Source organism: Pan paniscus, chromosome 7, assembly GCF_029289425.2.
Source record: "Pan paniscus chromosome 7, NHGRI_mPanPan1-v2.0_pri, whole genome shotgun sequence".
Taxonomy (NCBI): domain Eukaryota; kingdom Metazoa; phylum Chordata; class Mammalia; order Primates; family Hominidae; genus Pan; species Pan paniscus.
This window is the reverse complement of record NC_073256.2, coordinates 98,164,919-98,187,226: the sequence shown is the minus strand read 5'-3', so window position 1 is coordinate 98,187,226 and position 22,308 is coordinate 98,164,919.

Below are 22,308 nucleotides of genomic sequence, written 5' to 3'. Positions count from 1 at the left end.
AATCCAGGAGATGGTTATTTAAAATAATATATAAGATTGATAGATTGTTAGCTAGACTAATAAAGAAATAAAGAGAGAAAAGATCCAAATAAACACAACCAGTAATGACAAAATGAGTATTACCACCAACCCTTTAGAAATAACAATTTTAAAAGCCCTCAGAGACTACTATTAACACATCTATGCACACGAACGAGAAAATCTAGAAGAAATGGATAAATTCCTGGATGTATACAACCTCCCAAGATTGAACTAGGAAGAAATTGAATCCCTGAACAGACCAATAATGAGTTATGAAATCAAATCAGTAATAAAAAGCCTACCAACCATAATAAGCCCAGGACTACAGGGATTCACAGTGGAATTCTACCAAATATATAAAGAAGAGCTGGTACTATTCCTACTGAAATAAGTCCAAAGAAAATGAGGAGGAAGGACTTCTTCCTAACTCATTTTATGAGGCCAGCATCATCCTTATAACAAAACCTGGTAGAAAAACAGCAACAAAAAAGAAAAGTTCAGGACAATCTGCTTGATGAACATAAGTACAAAAATCATCAAAAAATACTAGCAAACTGAATCCAGCAGCACATCAAAAAACTTATCCACTACGATCAAGTAAGTGTTAGCCCTAGGATGCAAGTTTGCTTCAATATACACAAATCAGTAACTTTGATTCATCACATAAATTCATCACAAAAACAGAAACCACATGATTATGTCAATAGATGCAGAAAAAATTTAAATAAAATTCAACATCCCTTCATGATAAAAAAAAAACCTTAAAAATTAGGCATTGATGAAAAACATACCTTAAAATAATAAGGGATATCTATGAAAAACCCACAGCCAACATCATACCGAATGGGCAAAAGCTGGAAGCATTCCCCTTGACAACTGGAACAAGAAAAGGATGTCTACTCTCACCACTCCTATTCAACATACTACTGGAAGTCCTAGCCAGAACAATCAGACAAGAGAAAGAAATAAAGGGCATCCAAATAGGAACAGAGGAAGTAAAGCTACCCCTGTTTGTAGACGACATGATTGTCTGCCTAGAAATCCCATAGTATCTGCCCAAATACTCCTAGTTCTGATAAACAACTTCAGCAAAATTTCAGGATACAAAATCAATGTGCAAAAATCAGTAGTATTCCTATACACCAACAACTTTCAAGTTGATAGCCAAATCAGGCACGCAATCACAATCACAATTGCCCCAAAATAAATAAAATACCTAGAAAACAGCTAACCAGGAAGGTGAAAGATCTCTGCAAAGAGAATTACAAAATATTGCTCAAAGAAATCATAGATGACACAAACAAATGGATAAACATTCCATGCTCATGGATAGCAAGAATTAATATTGTTAAAATGGCCATACTGCCCAAAGCAATATGCAGATTCAATGCTATTCCTATCAAACTAACAATGACATTCTTCACAGAACTAGAAAAACTGTTTTTAAAATTCACATGGAACTGAAAAAGAGCTCAAATAGCCAAGCCAAACCTAAGCAAGAAAGAACAAAGCTGGAGGCTTCACATTACCTCCCCCCCAACCCTTTTTTTTTTTTCCTGTGCCCCAGGCTGGAGTGCAGTAGTGAGATCTAGGCTCACTGCAACCTCGGCCTCCTGGGTGCAAGCAATTCTCATGCTTCAGCCTCCAGAGTAGCTAGGATTACAGGCATACACCACTACACTCAGCTAATTTTTGTATTTTTAGTAGAGAAGGGGTTCCATCATGTTGTCCAGGCTGGTCTCCAGTGATCCATGTGCCCTGGCCTCTCGAAGTGCTGGGATTACAGGCTTGAGTCAAGGCACCCAGTCCCCATCTTCAAATTATACTGCAAGGCTACAGTAGCCAAACAGCATGGTATTGATACAAAAACAGACACATTTACCATTGGAACAGAATAGAGAGCCCAGAACTTATGCCACACACCTGCAATAATCTGATCTTCAACAAAATCAACAGCAACAAAAAGCAATGGGAAAATGACTCCATATTCAATAAATTGTTCTGGGACAACTGGCTAGCCATATGCAGAAGACTGATACTGGACCAACCCCTTCCTTACAACATATATATATATATATATATATATATATATATATATATATATATATACACACATACACTCAACATGGATTAATGACTTAAATGTAAAACCAAAAATTATAAAAACCCTGGAAGATAACCTAGGAAATGCCTAGGTTATTCTGGACAGAGGGCCTGGCAAAATACTTCATGAGGAAGATGCCAAAAGCAATTGCAACAGAAACAAAAATTGACAAGTGGGGCCTAATTAAACTAAGGAGCTTCTGCACAACAAAAGAAAGTATTAACAGAGTAAACAGACAACCCACAGAATGGGATAAAATATTTGCAAACTATGAATGCAACGAAGTCTAATATCTAATTTGTATAATGAGTTCAAGCAAATTAACAAGCAATAAACGAACAACCCAATTAAAAAGTAGGCAAAGGACATGCATAGACACTTTTCAAAAGAAGACATACACGTAGCCAACAAGCATATGAAAAAATGCTCAACATCACAAATCACTAGAGAAATGCATATCAAAACCACAGTGAGATGCCATCTCACACCAGTCAGAATGGATATTATTAAAATACCAAAATATAAGAAATGCTGGTGAGATTGCAGAGAAAAGGGAACACTTATATATACACTGCTGGTGGTAATGTAAATTAGTTTAGCCATCGTGAAAAGTAGTGTGGTGATTTCTCAGAAAACTCAAAATATAATTACAATTTGACCCAGCAACTGTCTTGGGGTATATCCCCAAAGGAATATAAATCATTCTTCCATTAATAATGTGTACATGTATGTTCATCATAGCACTATTCACAATAGCAATGACATGGAATCAACCAAATGCTCATCAATGATGGACTGGATAAAGGAAATATGGTGCATATACACCATGGAATACTACACAGCCATAAAAAGGAATGAGATCCTGTCCTTTGAAGCAAAATGGATGGAGCTGGAGGCCATTATCCTACATGAACTAACACAGGAACAAAAAATCAAATACCAAATGTTCTCACAAGTGGGAGCTAAGCATTGAGTACACATAGACACAAAGAAGAAAACACCAAGGCCTACTTGAGGCCTACTTGAGGGTGGTAGATGGGAGGAAAGAGAGGATCAAAAAACCTATTGGGTACTATGGTTATTACCTGTGTGACAAATAATCTGTACACCAAACCCCCATGACACACAATTTACCAGTATGACAAATCTGCTCATGTACCCCTGAACCTAAAATAAAAGTTAAAAAATAAAATAAAACTTAAAAAATACATATATTTTTATACGTAAAACTTACATCCTTTAAACCTATTTTTATTTTATTCACCACTACTTTAAATAAGTACCCTTTATTTCAAAGCTACCACTTAATATTCAAAGTTAAAAGGAGAGAAAAGCAATTACATATTCTATACATTAAGCTACTATGTATTCTTCATCTTTGCCTTCTATAGCAGATGAGAACAATGGCTGTATTTCAGAACTTAGAGTCTAACCACAGCTGGAACTCCCATTGTCCTTACCACTAGAAAGCAGGTTTCTCTCTCTGAGGAAACTTGCCATCTCTGAGAAAAATAACAGAATGGGTTTTGGGGGATGCTCAAGGGTCAATATTTATTTGAAACTTTTTGAATAATTATGCATTATTTATTTTACATAAATAAATAAATAAATACATATGTGTTTGGAGAAACAGATAATAAACAATTGTTTTATCCTCTTCATACCTCTTTGCATTATATTAGAAAACTAAGAATCTCAGACTATTGTGGAAAAGCCTTAAACCATTACTTTCTTTGTATTCTTGAGTAAAAATAGTCTTTAAATTCCTAAGCCTGTTATTAACATATTTTGATTAATATATTAAATGTAACATTTTTGGAGGAGATATTTTCTCTGACTAAGCAATATAAATGACTTTTCTTCAAACACAAAGAATGGCTTCAAAAAGTGATGAAGTACTTCTACAGTGAACACGGACTTCCTGCTGAAGAACCCTTTGCCTTTCTCCCTCTGTGTGTGTCACTGAGCAATTTTAAACCAGATACAATCTAGTTCATATAACAACACCACACTGAGTTCAAAGACCTATCTAGGGTAGGTGAAATTCAAGTCCCAACACCTAATAAGAGGATAGGATATCAAGTTAGCAGGTGAACTGTAGCCAAAGAGTTAATTGTCTGGGCAGTGGCAGAATTGATCTTGCATTATTGAAACAGTCTACAGAATACAGGAAGGGCACAAGGAACAGCACACAAGTTCACTTGTTAGAAAAATAATTCTTTTATAGTTTGGGCAATTTAAACTATTTCATAATGGGAAATCTTTTTTTAAGTATAGGTATCATAGAATACTTTCAGATGTTCACTGGCATCTTCAGAACTCTTTAAAACTGCTTTAGGTTCACTGGATGCAAAGTGGATAAATCAGTACACGGAGCGCATGGGTCAAAACACATTTCTTGAACCATAAAAATGGGATTTTAACCAAAAGCATTAAACATCACAGGCCTTTATTCTAGCACCACAGAGTGATTCAACAGCTATATAACCATATTATACAATATCTTAGGAGAACTAGTTTGATGATGTTTTATTCTCATGTTTCCAAAATAGAGCCTTGCTAGTTTACAGTGCTATAAGCTTTCTTATAAATATAGACAAAAATTACCAGGCCATGAATTTGTTTTGTTAATCAAGTTCAGCCTAAGGCTGCTTCCTTACATGTTTAAATTCAGCCTAAAGGTTTTTCTGTACATTGTGAACTATAACAAGGGGAAGTATAAACCGACTGTGGCCCACGCTTGTATCAATCACTGAGTTTTAGCCAATTAAATGTAGCCAACCAAACAGTGTTCTAATAAGGTAAATGTCAAACTGTAACCAATCCAGGTGTTTCTGTACTTCACTTCCAATTCCTGCACGTCATTTCCCTTTTTTTGTCTATAAATCTTCTTCCACCATGCTGGAATCTCTTTGAATCTGCTGTGATTCAGAAAGCTGCCCGAATCGTGAATCGTTCATTGCTCAACTAAACTCCTTTAAATTTAGTTCGGCTGAAGTTTTTCTTTTAACAGCTTAATCACAGTGCTGTAGTCTCAGAATGTGAAAATGTGTAAAAGTAGATAATGGGTTTATTCACTATTAATATATACTATCATGAACATGAATTCCACTGGGATATTATGAAGTGGTTATTTTAAAGGGATTTTCTTCTATTTGCAAAAAAAAAAAATTATGCTTTAAAATAACCAAACAAATGAGCCTGAATTTAACTTGCATATCAAAAGTTTCAGGCTTAATTCTCTTTAACCTGTGGAGGTTGTAAATTTAACTTAGCAATTTCTCTGCATGATTTTATTCTACTAAACTGACAGGTACCTTTTGTCGAACTGGTCAATACTCATATAACTTATCCAAAATTATGGCCTATAAATTTATCTATCTGCTGTTTACAGCTTTTTCAGGGAAAAAACAATTACAGCAGCAAATGTATTAGGAGCAGGTAGGATTGCTCCCTATAAGTTAATAGGGTTTTCTGGTGATTATGAACGCAGAGTGGAGCAGAGTACATGTAAATAAATATATTCGATATATTGAGATGCCATCTAGTTAGGTTTACTACGTATTTACTGAATATTATAATTAGTTTTACCCTTCTTAAATGTCACCAGTGCCTTGCGCACTCCACAAGTAGCCACAAGAGGGCTCCCCTGGGTGCTCAGGGCTTCTCAGACTCAGTGACTCATTCCACTCCCCCAAATATCATGCTCCTCCAGTGGCTATAGATCATTTTCAGATGCTTAAGCTTAAAAATACCCTTAACTTTAAAACTAGTCATTGATTGTTTATAAAATGCTAAAGTACTTAAAAAGAAGCTTCTAGTATTTGTTTTTCGTGGGGGGACTTACAGCTTCTTAATTTCCGTATCTACTAAACTGGTCTCCAGGCCACTTTTTTGTTTGTTTTTTGAGACAGAGTCTCGCTCTGTCGCCAAGCTGGAGTGCAGTGGCACGAACCCGGCTCAATGCAACCTCTGTCTCCCGGGTTCAAGCGATTCTCCTGCCTCAGCCTCCCGAGTAGCCTGGGGCTACAGGCACACGCCACCACGCCCAGCTAATTTTTGTATTTTTAGTACAGACGGGGTTTCACCATGTTGGCCAGGATGCTCTCGATCTCTGGACCTCGTGATCCGCCCGCCTCGGCCTTCCTAAGTGCTGGGATTATAGGCGTAAGCCACCGTGGCGGGCCCATTTTTGAATCTAGGACTTTGCCTCTTGGGATGGGTTCTGCTTAATGTTACTGTGGACACTCCAGGAAGACTGCTTGTTGCTAAAGCTTTTTCTGCAAGCCTCAAGATCTTCTTGGGGGAAAGACTCCCAAAAGCTTTGTTGACAACTTCATGGTGTAAAGTAAATCATCCTTAATTATCTAAACGGCTTCCCAGGTCTATGACGTCACTCATATTCATGACTGGGCAGCAACTTACCTCACGTTTCAGCGCCCTCCAGCCCGGTATCATAGCCTCTGTTGTTGCTGAGGTGCAGCCCCAAGCAGGGAGTGCTCAGTAGCCATGTGTCCAGAATTGGTGGGTTCTTGGTCTCACTGACTTCAAGAATGAAACCGCGCACCCTCGCCGTGAGTGTTATAGTTCTTAAAGGCGGCGTGTCCGGAGTTTGTTCCTTCTGCTGTTCAGATGTGTTCCGAGTTTCTTCCCTCTGGTGGGTTAATGGTCTCACTGGCTCAGGAGTGAAGCTGTGGACCTTCACGGTGAGTGTTACAGCTCTTCAGGCAGTGCGTCTAGAGTTGTTCGTTCCTCCCAGTAGGTTCGTGGTCCCGCTGGCTTCAGAAGTGAAGCTGCAGACCTTCGTGGTGAGTGTTACAGCTCATAAAGGCAGTGTGGACCCAAAGAGTGAGCAGCAGCAAGATTTATTGCAAAGAGCTAAAGAACAAAGCCGCCACAGTGCGGGAAGCGACCCAAGCAGGTTGCCGCTGGGGGTTCCGGCAGCCTGCTTTTATTGTCTTATCTGGCACCACCCACATCCTGCTGATTGGTCCATTTTACAGAGATCCGATTAGTCTGTTTTACAGAGAGCTGATTGGTCCGTTTTGACAGGGTGCTGATTGGTGCCTTTCCAGTCCTTGAGCTAGACACAAAAGTTCTCCACATCCCCACTAGATTAGCTAGATACAGAGTGTGGACACAAAGGTTTTCCAAGTCCCCACCAGAGGAGCTAGATACAGAGTGTCCATTGGTGCATTCACAAACCCTGAGCTAGACAACAGGGTGCTGATTGGTGTGTTTACAAACCTTGAGCTAAATAAAGAGTGCCCGACTGGTGTATTTACAATCCCTTAGCTAGACATAAAGGTTCTCCAAGTCCCCACCAGACTCAGGAGCCCAGTTGGCTTCACCCAGTGGATCCCTTACCGGGGCTGCAGGTGGAGCTGCCTGCCAGTCCAGCGCCGGTGCGCCCGCACTCCTCAGCCCTTGGGTGGTCGATGGGACTGGGCGCCATGGAGCAGGGGGCGGCGTTGGTGGGGGAGGCTCGGGCCGTGCAGGAGCCCACGGCTCGGAGGGGGAGGCTCAGGCATGGCGGGATGCAGGTCCCGAACCCTGCCCAGCGGGGAGGCAGCTAAGGCCGGGCGATAACTGGAGCACAGCAGCTGCTGGCCCAGGTGCTTAGCCCCTCACTGCCCGGGGCGGCTGGCCGGCCTGCGGCTCTGAGTGCGGACCCGCTAAGCCCACGCCCACCCGGAACTGGAGCTGGCCCGCAAGGACCGCGCGCAGCCCCGATTCCCGCCCGCGCCTCTCCCTCCACACCTCCCTGCAAGCTGAGGGAGCCAGCTCCGGCCTAGGCCAGCCCGGAAAGGGGCTCCCACAGTGCAGCGGCGGGCTGAAGGGCTCCTCAAGCGCGGCCAGAGTGGGCGCCAAGGCGGAGGAGCCGCCAAGAGCGAGCTAGGGCTGTGAGGCCTGCCAGCACGCTGTCTCCTCTCAGCCACACACACAAAAACAGACTGTCTCAGCTCCTTCCCTCTCCCTTTGTGCTGTTTCTTTTGGTGGGAGCCAACCTGTCTCGAATGGGCCAGGTAGCACCATCTGGAATTAGAGCACACGTGATGTTCCGTAGAACAATTTTGTTTAAAGGAATATGATAACTGGTAAATAAAAGATATCTGTTTCTCTCCTTTAGCCAACTGTCTGGAGATGCAGTTTTCCTTTGTCTCTCTGAAGACTTCCCGTGAGATCAAGCACCAGATAAGCTTGTTCCCTAGCTGTGACCAGTTCAATAATGCATGCCTTTAAATATTTGCTCTTTTTCTTCCCTGATTTACTCAATAATTATCTTATCTCCAGCTTCGCTGGTCTTGTGCAAGCTAATAAATATTAACATCTAAGTTTTGGCATGGTCTGAAAAGTTTACCAAACAAGTTAGATGTCTTTTACTTTATCTGTGACTTAAGTATAGTTTATGTAATACATACTAATATATTATGTGAATAGTATAAAGTATACACAAAAACTGAAATTAAAAAGGACAAAACAAATATTATTATTATTATTTTTTTAAAGACAGAGTTTTGCTCTTGTCGCCCAGGCTGGAGTGCAGTGGTGTGATCTCGGCTCACTGCAATCTCTGTCTGCCCGGGTTCAAGTGATTCTCCTGCCTCAGACTCCCGAATAGCTGGGATCAAAGGCTTGAGCCACCACAGCCAGCTAATTTTTGTGTTTTTAGCAGAGACAGGGTTTCGCCATGTTGCCTAGGCTGGTCTCGAACTCCTGACCTCAGGTGATCCACCTGCCTCTGCCTCCCAAAGTGCTGGGATTACAGGTGTGACCCACTGTACCTGGCCATAAATATTCTAATTTAAAAATAACATGTATTAATAGCATAAAACATTTTAATTTCACTGCGTTATTACTTATGGATCAATATTATTGGTAATATGTTTAGGAGAGCAATGTGATTGAATATACCTTATAATTAAACAAATGAACAAAAACCTTGGCTTAATTCTTATGATTCTGTGATGTACAGAACTATATTTGTAAATGTTTAATATATATTTGTAAATGTTTAATGTATATTTAGTCAGTTTTAATATTGTAGCAAATGATAACATTGAATAGATACAAATTAAAATTGGTTAGCATACAGATTCAGTTGTTTTAAGAGAAACAGATGTTTAAGTAAAATAGATACTCTTCCCCTCTTAAGTAACTACCTGGCATAAACTGTCAATGACAGGAATGGCAGCTGTGTGGTATTGAAAACCAGGTCCTTTTCCCAAGTTATGCTCAAGGTTTGGCTTTCATATATCATGGTCTCAGATGTGTACTATAGTTCACAATATCACTTGTATATTTTGGCTAATGGAAAGGTGATAAGAGTGGAAGATATGGACAATTTTTCTTATAGGCATAATTGAGAGTCATACATGTACCTTTCTCTCATATCTTATTACCCGGAACTTAAGTCATAATACTTTACCTAGATACAAGGGAGATTTGAAATTGCAGACTTAGCAAAGATGGAGATAACATATGCCTAGCTAAAATGTGTGGATCCTTTTAATAATGGCAGAAATAGAGAATGATGTAAAGAAACAACTAACTACCTCTGCCATAGTCTATACTAAATACCGATATATGTATATATGCACACCCCCACAAGAAAGTCCAGCCCAGGTCCTATCCAATTACTGCATCCAGCTCAGAGTTCAGGATCTCTGGGTCTTCTCCATCAGCTCTGAGTGTGGTTCTTGTGGTCTGATTACTTATAAAACAAAAAGAAAATAAGACGACTACAATGATTTGCTGTGCAGAAGCTTTTTGGTGTAAGACAGTCCCATTTGTCTATTGAAACGAATGGATAAAGAAAATGTGGTTATATACACAATGGAACAGTATTCAGTCATAAAAGAATGAAGTTCTGTCACATGCAGCAACATGAATGGAACTGGAGGTCATTATGTGAGGTGAAACAACCCAGGCACAGGAAGAAAAAATCCCACTTTTTACTCTTATGTGAGAACTACAATAGTTGCTCTCATAAACGTAGAATGTAGAATGATAATTACCAGAGGTGGGAAAGGGTGTGTGTGGCAGGGGTTGAGAGAAGTTGGTTAATGGGTACAAACATACAGTTAGAAGGAATAAGGTCTAATGTTCAATGGTACAATAGGGTGACCATATTTAACAACAATGTTATTTTATATTTTAAAATATATGGAGAGGACTTGAATATTCCTAACACATAGAAATAAAAAATACACGACATGATAGCCATCCCAAATATCCTGACAATAATTACATTGCACATTCTATGCAGGTAAACAAATGTTACATGTACCCCATAAATATGTATCAATATTATGTATCAATATTTAAAACCAACAAAAATAATAATAAATCAACTATAAAACTTTACTGAAATATATGTAAAACCATAGATAAATTAGCAAATATTTTCAGCATGGGGAGACTTAACAATATACAGATATCCAATCTCTTCAAATTAATCCATGTTCACACAATCAAAAGCACAAAAGGGGCCAGGTGTGGCGGGTCACATCTGTAATCCTAGCACTTTGGGAGGCCGAGGCAGGAGGATTGCTTGAGATGAGGAGATGGAGACCAGTCTGGGAAACACAGTGAGACCTAATTTCCACAAAAATAAAAATGAAATAAAAATTTTAAGAAAAGCACAAAGGATTTCCATGGGCTTGTCCAATGACTTTAAAATTAATCTAGGCTGGGCGCAGTGGCTCATGCCTGTAATCCCAGCACTTTGGGAGGCCAAGGCAGGCAGATTACCTGCGGTCAGAAGTTCAAGACCAACCTGGCCACCATGGTGAAACCCTGTCTCTACTAAAAATACAAAAATTAGCCAGGCGTGTTGGCACACACCTGTAATCCCAGGTACTTGGGAGGCTGAGGTAGGAGAATTGCTTGAGCCTGAGAGACAGAGGTTGCGGTGAGCCGAGATTGTGCCACTGTACTCTTGCTTGGCCAACAGAGCAAGACTCTGTCAAATTAATCTAGAAACAAAAATGTACAAGGATATCTGAAGAAATTTTTTAAATATAGAAATAAATACATTTATATCTATGTAACAAATCTGCACGTTCTACACATGAATCCCAGAACTTAAAGTAAAATTAAAAAAAAAAATTAGGCCAGGCACAGTGGCTCACGCCTGTAATCCCCGCACTTTGGGAGGCTGAGGCGGGCAGATCATGATGTCAGGAATTCAAGAACAGCCTGGTCAACATGGTGAAACCCTGTCTCTACTAAAAGTACAAAAATTAGCTGGGCATGGTGGCGGGTGCCTGTAATTCCAGCTACCAGGGAGCCTGAGGCGGGAGAATCATTTGAACCCTGGAGGCAGAGGTTGCAGTGAGCCAAGATCGCACCATTGCACTCCAGCTTGGCGACAGGGCGAGGCTCCTTCTCAAAAAACAAAACAAAACAAAACAAAAAAAGAAATAAACACATTTGCAGTTAAGGCTGGTCACAGATTGTACAGAGAAGGCTAAAGACTTAACAGAATAGATGTAAGTTGCAGAACATTAGGCTAACAAGAATGGGTGATTAATCAGTTTTTTCCCTGACACCTGGAAAATAATTAGTCATCTGTGATTTAGCAGAAAATGCATAAACACCAGATGTTTCTATCTTGTTGTATGCCATGCAAATAACATTCTTTATTTATCTAAAATTGGAATTAAATTTAAAGAATTTACTAGAGTAATTCTCTATTTACATTAAAAATAATGAAAATTTTTGCCATAATGGTAGCATTTTTAATTAATATGAACAGATTTATTCACTGTTTTGCACCATTAATTCTTGAAAAGACTATTAATGGTTGATTCTTAGTTATCTCTTCTTATTATGTCTTTCATATATCTTATATTCAAGATGCTTCAGTGAGATAGCATGAAAAGCCTGAGAATAAAAATATACAGGCTATACAGTTGTCTGTAAGCAAATTCAATTACTGTAAATCAAAAACAATATTGATACTTCACAGTGTCATATATTTAATATTGGGAAATCTTAGTATAGACTAGCCATTAAGATGGCATAAATATATATTGAAATATTATTTAAATAATACATCCCTTTAGAAGTTTTGTCTCGATATGATGTTATATCACTATCATCATTAATGCTTTGAGGCTCTTCTTACTATACTAATATCCAAAATCAACTAATTGCTGAATAATAATTATTACAACCTGTGCTATATTATTGATTTCACTTGGTTATTTTATTCTCCTTTACTCTCATGTGAATATTTGACATGAGAATGTACGCAAAATGTCAAAAATGTATGCAACATACCTGTGTTAAAGTAAAAAATAAATAAACACCTGTAGACACACTACTTAAATCAAGAACAAAACATTGTAAATAACTTACAATACTTAGATGTGCTTGTTTTTGAGCTTTACCAATATTGTTTATGAAGTATTTGGTGTTTTGGGACTACATTTTTCAGACTTCATTATGTTTCCATATATTGCAGTAGTTCACTAATTTTTTCTTTACAAATGCTTAGTTTTTTCTGTATTGATATCTAATGAACATACAATGCACTGCACATATTTAAATTATATAATTTGATAAGCTTTGATATATGGACACACCCATGAAACAATCACAATCGAGGTGATGAACATTTACGTCACTCACAAGTTTCCTCGTGTCCCTTTGTAATCCCTAGCTCCTGCTCCTTCTCAAAACACTTACCTAATTTGCATTTTCAGTATTTTGTATAAGTGAGTCATACGTAGGTATTATTTTTTGTTTGTTTTTGTTTCTGTTTCTTTTTTCTTTTTTATTTTTTTTTTTTTTTGTTGTTGTTGTTGGGTTTTTTTTTTTTTTTTTTTTTTTTGGAGAGAATTTCACTCTTGTTGACCAGGCTGGAGTGCTATAGTGTGATCTCAGCTCACGGCAACCTCCACCTCCTCTCCACCTCCTGGGTTCAAATGATTCTCCTTCCTCAGCCTCCCAGGTAGCAGGGATTACAGGGATGTGCGACCATGCTGGCCAATTTTTTGTATTTTTAGTAGAGACAGGGATTCTCCATGTTGATCAGGCTGGTCTTGAACTCCTGACCTCAGGTGGTCCACCTGCCTCGACCTCCTGAAGTGCTGGGATTACAGGCATGAGCCACCACACCCCGCCATAGGTACTATTTTTTGTTTGGCTTCATTGACTTGCATAGTTTGATATGTATCTATTTTTTACTATGTATCTTTTTCTATTTTATATTGCTAAGTAATATTCTACTGCATGAATATATGACAATTTATCATTAGCCTTTTGATGACATTTGGGTTGTGTCCAGTTTTTAAGTATTACAAATAAAGCTTCTGTGAATGTATTTGCACAGGTGTTTGTAAAGACATATGCTTTCATTTTGGTTAGTGTTACGAGTGCAGTGGTTAGATCATATAGTAGGGGCATATACAACACTTAGTATTGGGTGTGGGTATAGCTAAAATGGAAGATTGTACAGCACGTTAGTATGTTTTATGTTGCTATAAAGGAATACCTGAGGCTGAATAATTTATAAAGAAAAGAGATTGAGTTGATGGTTCTGCAGGCTGTACAAGCATGGCACCATCATCTGCTTGGCTTCTAGTGAGGCTTCAAGAAGCTTTTACTTATCGAAGAAGGCAGAGAGGGAGCTGGCATATCACATGGAGGGAGAGAGAACAATATAATTTAAACTTAATTAATTTTTAAATTTTAAACAGCCAGTTCTCACATGAACTTAACAGAGCAAGAACTCACTCTTTACCATAGGGAGGACACCAAGCCATTCATGAAGGATCCAATGCATGACCCAAATGCCTCCCACTAGGTCCACCTCCAAAATTGGAGGTCACATTTCAATATGACATTTGGAGGGGATGAATATCCAAACTACTTCATAGAGAATGACCCAGAAGCTCTTCAAAATTTCGAAGATCCAGCAATGGAAGTGCTGCAGACATAATGGCAGTGCTATGGGAAAAAAATAGGACAGTGTTAGAGTTTTATCATTTTTATGCTGTGGCATATATGTTAGAGAATTTGACTTTGGTTTATAGATTTTAAAAGTGAAAAATGAGCTATTAAAATGTTAAATGTCATATAATGCAAATGATTTTTTATTTACCATTTGCTTTTTAACGTTGCCAATGATTGTTTTGGCATAATGTTATTTTAGACATGTATATAGTTATTTATACCAATATTTTCCTAGAAATTTGTCTCTGCTGCTTCCTTTGGAAGGCCTTCTCCAATCCAATATTAAAGAGATTGCCATTACATGTTTTAAGTTTATTTTGGGTCATATATTTCTATAGATTAATCAATCTGTAATTTCTTAAACAGTAGGGTGTGAATTAAGATTGCAATTTAGGCAGGGCACAGTGGCTCATGCCTGTAATCCCAGCACTTTGGGAGGCCAAGGCCTGCAGATCACTTGAGGTCAGGAGCTCAAGACCAGCCTGGCCAACATGGTGAAACCCCGTCTCTACTAAAAATACAAAAATTAGCCGGGCATGGTGGCGCACGCCTGTAGTCCCAGCTACTTGGAAGGCCGAGGCAGGAGAATTGCTTGAACTGGGAGGCAGAAGTTGCAGTGAGCCGAGATCACGCTACTGCACTCCAGCCTCAGCAACAGAGTGAGACTCCATCTCAAAAAAAGAGAAAGATTGAAGTTTAATTTTTTAAACATTTATCTCGTTGCAGTAGCACAAACTTCAGTGAATAGTCTGCATTTTAAAATACCAATCTTATCTCATATGAGGTTAATTAAAATAATACATTAATAATTCTTATATTTTAGTATATTTTAATGTGTCTCATAGTTTAGAATATTGACTAATTGTCCCTGTCTCACTTTTTCTGTTAATATGAACATTAAGAAATGCAAGTATTTTCTAATTATTAGTATCAAGATTTAAAAACACCATGTTTAATACCCACAATCTAAGATAAAAAACTAGTACATAAGCCACACTTATTTAAATTAACTAACTCCTTGTGTCACAAATACCCTTTCATAAATAAAGAATATTGGGCCAGCAATCTCAACTTTTTCTTTCAAATTTATAATTTCTAGGCCAAGTGATCATTTAACAATTCAATACATAATATAAATAATAAATATTATATTCAAGGAATACATATTTAATCATTGCCTCATATTTTCAAGGTACTATGTTAGGCAGTGGAGATATAATAGTTATAAGGCACTGAAGATATAACAGCTTTTCCAAATTATGTTTAAATTACATGGTGTCGACATAATCAGTGGCAGAACTATTTAGAAATATTCCTAGAAGTTCTACAGGAAGAGTAAGTCCATATTCTTAATAAACACCACACAAATGGACTGTCTGACAAACCCATGTGAATACTTTCTGATACACTCTTGTAATTACATTCTGGCAAAACAGTTTGTCCAAAAGTTGTTGTTGGAATGGCTTGGACCTTCATTAATTGAAAGGCCTGACAGTACCTGAGAATGTATTAAGATAGTTGGAATCTCAACTGCTACTCTTCAGCATGGCAAACCTTGAGCAATAAATACCTTTTCACTATGCCTGATTTTTTTCATCTGAAAAGTGAGACTAACAACATGTAGCTATTGTGAACATTTAAATAGTACATTTAGAACAGCACTCAGAATGTGGCCCAGGTTCATTCCAGCTTAGCTCTTGTTATTTTTAATAAAGACACTCATTTTCTTATAAACCAAGAAAACAATAAGCATCTAGACATATGTTTGCCATTCTCATTTTTTAAATCTTAATTATACATTTTCAAACAGAATTTTCAGATTAACAGGTTTTTGAGATACATTTTTTTGTAAAACTTCCGTGAATAACACTTGATTTATTGCAGACTGCTGAAATGCAAGTGTAGGCTTAAATTTTCATGAAAGGTTTTAATGTGCGTTTTTTCCCCTCTTATTTATATAACAAGTAAATTGTTTTGCAACTATGAATTTTATTATATTTCACAGCGAGAATAACATTCCCAATACCACCTAAAAAGGCACAATAGAAATTTCTACTTTTGACCTTGATGCATTGCCTTAATTCAAAACCCTCCCCACCAAGGAAAACTAAATGAACAAAATGTGGTGGCTAAGCAGGTAGAAATCTCAATCAAATTTTCAGCAGTTTCATGAAGCTAGAAGGAACATAAAAATGTAGAGTTCAGGGCTACCAAAGCAGGCAGTTGTTAAAAGGCCATGATTCGAGAGAGAAATGGTATTCATTAAAGTTAGCTGAATATATTTGTCAGTTTTCCCTGGAGGCATTTGTGGATGTTTAGGTATGAAGCCAAGAGGCTGACAGGAGGATTAGCTTTTGGCAGTCTCCTGGTGTAAGGAAATTAAAAATTGTAGTTTATCCCCAGTATATTGAGAGGCCATGAAAAATATCTCACACTTTCAAATAGGATCATGGAAGAGCTGTAGTTTATTAGTAATGGTGAAACAGAGGTAGATCAGCCCTCCCAAAGACTGGTCTTTGGTCCTTCAAAGATATCAGCTTCAGATCAACTCAATCTCATATTAGATTAAAGAATTCTGTGTCCTATTCAAACTGCCAGCCAAAAGGAAAATGTAATCCTTTCAGGAATTTCTTCAAAAAGGACAAGAAGTGTGATAGAACAGAAATGAGCATCAGCGAGCCGACCCAAGAACCATGGAGAACAATGAACCTGGAGTCACAAGAAGCAGAACTGTGGCTGAAATCAAAGACAATTCCCCAACCCCAAAGTCGTGGGGATGTGGCAGCTTCCATTCAGCTGCATTTTAGAGTCACTACAGCCTAGTGCTGCATGCTTCCAATTCTTCCTGTTTATGGATGGTTATACCATAAAACCACTGCACATTAGTTACGTGGAAAACAGATAACTTATCTTTTTAAGTTTAAGTGTTCTCCTGATCAAGAAAGGTAGCTTCCCAGGAGACTCATTTCAACCTGATATGATAGTCAAGTCTTTCAGCTTGATGCCATGATTAGATAATTCATTTGGGTAACTTTAAAGACAACAAATCTTTTAATTTTTTGATACTGCATTTGGAGAAAAGTTAACAATTAGAGTCAAAACATAGACTATGGTAAACCAAGTGCATTAATGGCTGAATATTAGAGTTCGGTAGAAAACCATTTCTCTGGTTTTCTGTGTTTGTTGTGAGTACACAGTCAGGCAACCTTCTAGAGGAAACCAACCTCCTGAAAGAAAAGAGTCTCTTTGTTTCCATGTTCTGGTTGAGACTATTGTAACCATCCACCTGTAAAGTCAACATACAAGCTAACCTAAATGCACATGATACATACCATACAAAAGGAAAACCTTGAAGCGTTTAGAAGAAATGCAGCAAAAGGTTTTCATAAATTTATGATAAGCAAAGAGTGAAGTGGTTGCAAATTGTACCAATCATAAGTGAAGCAACTGATAAGTTGGACATTATAAGAATTAGAAACATTTCTTAATCATAGGACACAAGGCAGTGAGAAAGCAAATCACAGATGTCATATGTATAATTCATAATTTATAAATACAATACGTATTTTATTATAAATTATTAAATAAATTTATTAAAACAGGTTTAATGTGTTTTTCTATGAAACATAGTATAATATGTGTAATATATTATACAGACGCATTATACATCTACTATATATGTTTATATAATGCATGTTATATAACATATATAATACCATGTACATTTAATTCCTTCTATATGTATTTAAACTCTAATATTCAAAATATATAAAAAACTACAAATTAAACAGAAAGTCTAAAAATCTCATTTAAAAAGAGAACAGGCCACGCGCGGTGGCTCATGCCTATAATCCCAGCACTATGGGAGGGTGAAGCGGGCGGATCACGAGGTCAGGGGTTTGAGAGGAGCCTGGCCAATATGGTGAAATCCCATCTCTATTAAAAATACAAAAATTAGCCAGGTGTGGTGGCACACAACTGTAATCCCAACTACTCATGACGCTGAAGCAGGAGAATCGCTTGAACACAGGAGGTGGAGTTTGCAGTGAGCCTAGACTGTGAAATTGCACTCCAGCCTGGGCGACAGAGCAAGACTCCATCTCAAAAAAAAAAAAAAAAAAAAAAAGAGAGAGAGAGAGAGAACAAAAACAAAACTTGAACTGGCATATCAGAAAAATAAAAATACTCTGATGGCCAAAAAAATGAAACATTTGAGAAGGTACTCAATCTCTTTAGTTATCAATGAAATGCAAATTAAAAACATAAAGAAATATCACTATTCATGGAGCAGAAACACTAAGAAAAGACTCAATACTAAGGTTTGACAAGGATCGGGAGTAACCTACATAATGGCTAGGAGGATAGTCATTTTGGAAAACAATTTTTTGGTTATTTACCTAAACTGATCAAACTGATCACAGCATACCGCATGACACAGTTACATCTCTCCTAGTTATATGCCTGCATTAAATTCTTACTTACGTATGACAAAATCCATGCACAAAATGTCATGTCAGAAACTATGAATAAATTCTATCTTATCTACAGAATAAAAGGTTGTACAACGATGATTAATAAGCTGCTGATACATATAACGTGAATGAATCACAGACACTGTATAGAATAAAAGAAAACAGATGCAAAATAAGGTGATTGCAAGATTCTATTTATATAAATAGCAATAACAGAAGAAAAAAAAACTAATCCCTAATAAGGGAAATAAAGAGAATGAACCTCTAGCAGTGGGGGCAGGTAATAACTTTGAGGGGTTATAAAGAGAATGACATTTTTGACAAATTCTATTTCTTGATGTAGAAGGTAGTTGTAATGTTTCAGTTAAATTTTGGAAAATCTATTGAAATTCACACTCATGATTTATATACTGTCCTGTATGTTATATTTGAATAAGTCAAAAAATAAATGGCTCTTGCTGTATACTTACTATCTATGTGAACTCAGGCAAAGTTTTATATAAAATATAAATTTGCTATTTTCAAATCAGTTTCTTCATCTATAAAATGTAAATAAGAACATATATTTCATAAGATTACTCAAAAGATTAATTATGATAACCCACAAAAATCACTTATCTGATTCTCTACCAAAATATAGATGTTTGTATTAGTAAAATAAGATATACATTTTTATAGAATGGAATGTATTTACTTTCTTAATTGCTTCCATCATTAAAATGTAAAATATTTGAAATTCAGTTTGATAGGGACATTAATGTTTACCAAAATAAATTATTCAGGGTGATATAATCCAATATTCTTGAGTACACATATTATCTTTTATTGATATAAGCAAGGCTGAAACTCTCATACATCATTCCACAGTATGTATGAGAACACATTAATAACTACTAGCAAAAGGGTTACATAGTTTATTTTGGTTAAATTTGTTGACCCTAAAGCCATCTGTCCTGAACTGAAATGCTCAGAATTGTCAGTAGTTAGTTATTTATGTTATAATGAGTGATGTACCATATAAACTAAACCAAATATACAGCATGAGTGGCCCCAAATTAGTCAAATAGGAGCCTTCTCTCTCCCAGTTCTGGGGCATAATAAAATGTGCTTGGCTACTGAAAAGATTGATTGACCAGATGTGCTCTGCATTTCAGACAGAAAATAAAATCTGACTGTAGAAAATGAGACCAAATTATTTCAAAACTTAATATGCTCTTATGACACATTTATTTTGATGCCCTTAAATGACTATTAAATATTTAAGATAGTAAAAATACATAACGCAATAAAAACATCACCTGCAAAGACACCATGTAGCTTAAGCCAAAAAACATTATCAATAGAGTTGAAGAGGTACCATCATCTAGTGTATCCCCCTTTCTTCTGCATAGACGATCTCTAAAGTGCTTTTGTTGGCTAGCATTCTCATGCTATATTTTTATGCATAAGAATGCATAAAATAACTTTCAATAATTATGTATGTATACCTAAAATATGTATCGTGTGCAATTCATACATACATATTTGTATATGTCTGAATGTGTATGAAAACTATTTAAATTTGAAAAGCATTATATATTTATGACACATTTATTCAGCTGAATGCGTAAGTTGTTTATTTTTTTCTAGTTTTAAAATATACCTCAATAAAGCTATCATATTGTCTGAGTGTTGTTTTTAGTCACATATCATTCATTACGTCTTTTTATTTTTACATTTTTATGATGTTTTAAGTAGTCTAAAATATGTTTGTATTTTTTTACCCAAGACGGTCAAACTATTTAGATGGTTGAAGTGCTTTGTTTTTTGTAGCTTTTATTATTTTTTCATTTCATAATATTAGTATCTAGGTATTCAATGTATGTACCATTTCTGTGAAAAATATATAATTGTAATATATTCAGACTATTTTAAATATATATCTTCATAAGCATTTGAAATCATGTAATTTATATTTTCAGGGTTCAAAATTAAAAATCTATCAATTAGATCCATCTGTGCTATTTCAATATACCAACTGGAGAGAATGGTCATGCTCAAAGCAAGAGAATGAGAAAAAAGAGTCAATACCAAAATCCAATTTTTTTCCTCAAACTGTTACCTCACTAAGACTCTATCAATATTGACATACTTCAATTCAAAACAGCCTCAGATCTCCTAAGGGTTTCCCACAATGGTTATGAGAGTTTCTCAGAGCCATACTTCACTCTTATTCTATATATATTTCAGAGTTGATTTTTAGGGTAGAAATCAGCAACCTGAGCTAAGTCACAATGTCACCATTTACTTTCTTACTGTGAGGATTTTAAATGTTGGGCCATCTTTCTATTTATTTAATAAAACAAACTTTGTCAAGATTGAGTTTTAATTCACTCACAAATTCGATTTTGTAATAATTAACTTCCCCTACTTTAGTATTTTCAAGAATAGTTCTACAAAGTAGATGTTTTTCTCTGCTTTTAACCTGTTTTATTTCTGTTTCCATTATTATTATTAGAAATTTTTATAACTATTGGTTCCATTCCATAGTTATTGGTGTGTTCTAGTAATAAACAAGCTTCTATTGTATTTTTCTAGAAGATTATTTCATTTGTTTTTACATTACCATCAATTGTTCATAATACTTTATGATATTTAAATTCCTTTTTTCATAAACAGATATATCTTTTAACATATTTCTAATACATATCATCTGCAGTCTTCATTTTTCTTCCTGATCATTCTGACTTGAAGTTGTCTATTTATTAGTATTCCCACACGCTTATTGGCTTTGCTTTTTTGTTTTTTTTTTCCTTTTTTTTCTTTAATAATCTCCATTAGTTTCTTTGTGTCTTTTGGTCTTGGTTTTCTGTTAAATGCTCTTTTACTTGAATTTCCATATTTCTACATCTCTTGGACATTTTTTTCTTTTTTCCTATATTCTAAAGACTGAATAACTTTCTAACTTATTTTTAAACTTTATATCCAAGTAAATCTAATGATGATTTAAATATTTATCTGATTGGTAGTCTAGCAGCATTTCACATGCTGTGTAGCTCTAAATATTTCATAATTTGTGACTTTTAAAAGTCTGTTAATAATTCAAAGTGTGACTTTATTAAGCAAATTTTTAAAATACTGGGGCTATATATATTCTTTCATACCTAATATTCGATATCATAGTCAGAAAATAGGGTCTGCATAATAAAGTTTCTATGACATAATCAGTTTTTTCAATATTCCAAATAAGTTAAAAAGCATGGTTCTTTATAATTGACTATGTTCAAGTTTATGGATATTACTATTAGAACAGTCTTATTAAGTAAGTTGTTTCTAATCTTATGTCTTTAATACTGTAGCCTTTTTGAGCTAATTTCAGAATTCTTTTTTTGCAAAACATCTCACTAAATTCCTCCTGTGATTATTTCACTGTATTTTATTTTTTGCTTTTATATAGTTTATTATATGTTACGTTGCATGAACTCACTTAGAATAATAGCTAGGGTCACTGGAGTTATATTACTTGGGTTCACATCATGGTTCTTCCACTTGCCAGTTGCATGATCTTGGGTGGGTTACTTAACCTCCCTATCCCTCAGTTTCCTCATCCATAAAAGGATGGCAATAAGAATACCTGGAGAAAAGGTTTGTTATATGGATTATACAAATAGTGCCTGGAACACAATTAATGCTATATAAAGCTTTATATGTATATAAAATATGCATATATAATATGCATGTGTATATATATGTTATGTCTACATATAT